This window comes from Silene latifolia, chromosome 11 (assembly GCF_048544455.1).
Source record: "Silene latifolia isolate original U9 population chromosome 11, ASM4854445v1, whole genome shotgun sequence".
Taxonomy (NCBI): domain Eukaryota; kingdom Viridiplantae; phylum Streptophyta; class Magnoliopsida; order Caryophyllales; family Caryophyllaceae; genus Silene; species Silene latifolia.
In genome coordinates this window covers 56,321,456-56,325,119 of record NC_133536.1, presented here as the reverse complement: position 1 = coordinate 56,325,119, position 3,664 = coordinate 56,321,456, and the positions used below count along the sequence as shown (strand labels likewise).

The following is a 3,664-nucleotide window of genomic DNA, read 5'->3' as shown; positions in this document are numbered from 1 at the left end:
GGTTGTAGATATTCAACCAACTATTGAGTTCATCAACCCTTTTGCAAGAGATGGTGAGGAGAACCCATTACAAAATACCACCCAAAATCAACCTACAATGCCTAAGTTTTCATCACATTCCGTACCCACCGAGGAGAACCTACCCAATGGTACTCCCACACCACAACATCTAACCGGAAATTTTTTTGCCAAATTCGCCTTTATCCAATTAGTCGAAAGGAGCCAATTTGGGGGGATGCCTAGTGAAGACCCTCATTCTCATATGGAAACCTTTTGTGACTATTGTGATGCGATTTCTCAAACCGGTGTAACTCAAGACCAAATTCGATGGGTCTTATTTCCTTTTTCTCTAATTGGCACCGCGAAACAATGGTTGAAGGGCCTTGATAAGGCCACTCTCGGAATTGATTCTTGGAAGAAGTTGGCTCTAGCTTTCTACAAAAAATTCTACCCACCGAAAAAGACTAACATGCTAAGAGCTCAAATTACGGGTTTTAAGCAAAGGGATGAAGAATCTTTGTATGAAGCTTGGGAGCGGTTCAAGGGAATTTGTCGCTCATGTCCTCACCATGGACTTAGCGAATGGTTCTTGGTACAACAATTTTGGAACGGTTTATATGAAGATTCAAGGAACATTCTCAACATGGGATCAAATGGAATGTTCACCGAAGTTGATGACAATCAAACATGGAACAAAATTGAGGAAATGGCGGTCCATAACTCACAATATAGTAGACCTCGCAAGGCTACTAGAGGAGGAAAGCATGAAGTGGACTCCGTTACTCAATTGGGTGCTCAACTTAGTGCTCATATTGACACAATCAATTTGAAGTTTGAAAAAGCTATGGCTAGACTTGAAGAAGTCTCAAAATCACCAAAGCATCATGTTAATGCCATGACGGCATCTTCATCAATCCCAAGTGGGATATGTAAGAATTGTGGAACTTTGGGACATGATCAAAGTGAATGTAGGGGAACAAATGAACAAGTAAATACTTTCCAAGCATACAAGAGTGGTACCCCTTATTCCAACTATTACAATGAAAACACCAAATTCCATCCAAATCTCTCTTACAAAAGCCAAAATGTTCAAAACTCTCAAACAACATACACCCCACCTCCCATGAGAAACCAAAATCAAAGACCCTTTTACAATCAAAACCAAGGTTACCAAAATCAAAATCCATACAATCACCAAAATGACCAAGGTTTTGATGTCCCAAAAGCGGTCCTCCAAATGCAAAAGAATCAACAAGAAATTTTCACTCAAATGCAAAAAGATAGTCAAGCAAAGGAAACCACCATCAACAACATCCTAGCTCACACCAAGATGTTGGAAACCCAATTGACTCAACTAGCATCTTCAAGCTCACAAAGACAAAAGGGGAAATTACCACCTCAAAGTGGTACAAGGTATGAAGCACCGAAGAAGCAAGTTGAGGATGAAGTTGTGGAAGCTAGTGATAAGGAGGAAATTGTGCAAAACTCCAAAGATGGAGAATCATCAAAAGAAGAGATTTCAAAGAAAAATGAAGATAAGGTCAAGGAGAAGGAGCCCATTGTGATTAGACTTCCTTTTCCAAGTCGTCAAGCCAAGTCCAAATTTGATGACCAACTTGGAAAGTTTATGGAAATTGTGAAGAATTTGGAAGTCTCGATTCCTTTCACGGAATTAATCAATCACGTGCCGGCTTATGCGAAATACATGAAAGACATCCTCACAAAGAAGAAGTCGATCCGGAAACTTGAGACTATCGCCTTCACTAAGGTGAGTAGTGCAATACTTCAAGGGAGTTCACCTCCAAAACTAAAGAATCCGGGAAGCTTCTCAATACCGTGTACCATTGGCGACACCACGATCAACAAAGCCTTATGTGATCTAGGGGCTAGTATGAGTGTTATGCCGTACTCGGTGAGTAAAAGGTTGGGGATGGGAGAGCTTAAATGCACCAATATCACACTCCAAATGGCCGATAGAACGACGAAGACACCATTAGGGATATGGGAAGATGTTCCCGTACGAATTGGGAAGTTTTTCATCACGGTGGACTTTGTCATTGTTGATATGGAGGAAGATTCCAACATTCCAATCATTCTAGGAAGACCTTTCCTACACACCGCGGGTGCGGTGATTGATGTGAAACATGGTGAGCTCACTCTAGAAGTGGGAGATGAAAGCATAACCTTTAATCTTGACAAGACTATGAGAGCTCCCCGTTTGCATGAACCATGTTTCATGATTGATCATTATAGCCGGAAGGATGAAAGGAAGAAGTCGGAACTCCAATGGAAGAAGATTGAAGATGCTCCATTCAAAGAGCAAGTGAATTGTGACAAGGAGAGCTTGCAAAGCTCATCAAAATCAAGCAAAGAAGAAGAGGATGGCCTCATTGGCCAAGAAAAGAAATTGGGAGAGTTGTCTCCATCAAATCAAGAGATTTTCAATGATCAACTTAATGAAGTTTGTGGTCTTTGGGACGACGAATTTAAAGGGATTTTTAATCCCTACATTGGTAATGCCATCGATCAAGACCGACAACAAGGGCTAAGGTCTATTGAAGAGCTTTATAACGATAATGAACAAGCTTTTGATTATTTCTTCAAGGTGTTGAGCAACATCAACAACACCTTGGACATGCCCCCTTGACATCTCATCAAGAATGAGAGTTTGGTGGAGTCCTCCCTAAACCACCATTTGTAAATATTTCTAACTCCCTAACTCGCATTTCAATTCTTATATTGCATTTTTGTCATCCTTGGATTTTTATATACTTTGATCAAGATAATTGTCATGTTTGAGAGAAGTGAGGGAGGGACTAATAATTTCAATTGATGTGTAGTGCTTTAGCTTAGTGTGGGGATGTCAATTGCCTAGGGTATCCATGCCTTAGTAGCGCCCCCACAATGAAGAACACAAGATATGAAGAAGAATGGAAGAATGACAAGGGATACACATTGTACACGGATGGACCTGAATCTGGGTACAAAGGGGTCGAATCCGAGCGGATTCAGGAGAATCCGCCCGTCTTCAGGCAATACGGACGTGTTGGGTAGAAGACGCACGCCCTTCTAAGCTGAACTTTTGAAATATTTTTGACTGTAAGAGAATCCGGGCGTCCTGAGTACAAATCCGCCCGTCTCTGAAAATCCGCCCGTCTTCAAGGGAAGACGCCCGTCTTCTTGGCTGAGGAAAACAAGAAAAATCCCTGTGAAGGAATCCGCCCGTCTTCTGAAGAATCCGCCCGTCCCGTGTCTGCGAATCCCAGCGTCTTCACTGAAAGACGCCCGTCTTTAGGCGAGTTTTTCCCAACCCGAAAAAGCGCGAATCCGCCCGTCCGAGCGAAAACCGCACGGATTGCCCCTGCAGTTCGAATTTTTCGGGCTTTATAAAACCCCTCCCACCTTCATTTCTTCATTCCTTCATTCATAACACTACTCATAAACATCAAAACCCTCATCCTCTCCATCACAAAAACAAAATCTCTCAACTACATTCACCAAAATCAAATCAAAACATCCTTTCAACAACAAATCAATCACTCCTTTTTCAATAAAAATCAAAACCAAGCACAAAATCTTCAACCTTTGAGTCGGTTTTCGAATTCATAAAGGCAAAGCCTTTCACCTTTAAATCCATTTGGGTACACTACAAATTGAAGATTTT

General features: G+C 41.6%; 1 non-coding gene across 1 annotated transcript; it reads right to left on the bottom strand.

The window, feature by feature from the left end:
• Positions 1-469: 469 nt before the first annotated feature.
• Positions 470-576, bottom strand: LOC141616323 (small nucleolar RNA R71). Its single transcript, XR_012530679.1, has one exon. It is a non-coding gene; the product is annotated as a small nucleolar RNA R71 (small nucleolar RNA).
• Between the last annotated feature and the right edge of the window lie 3,088 nt (positions 577-3,664).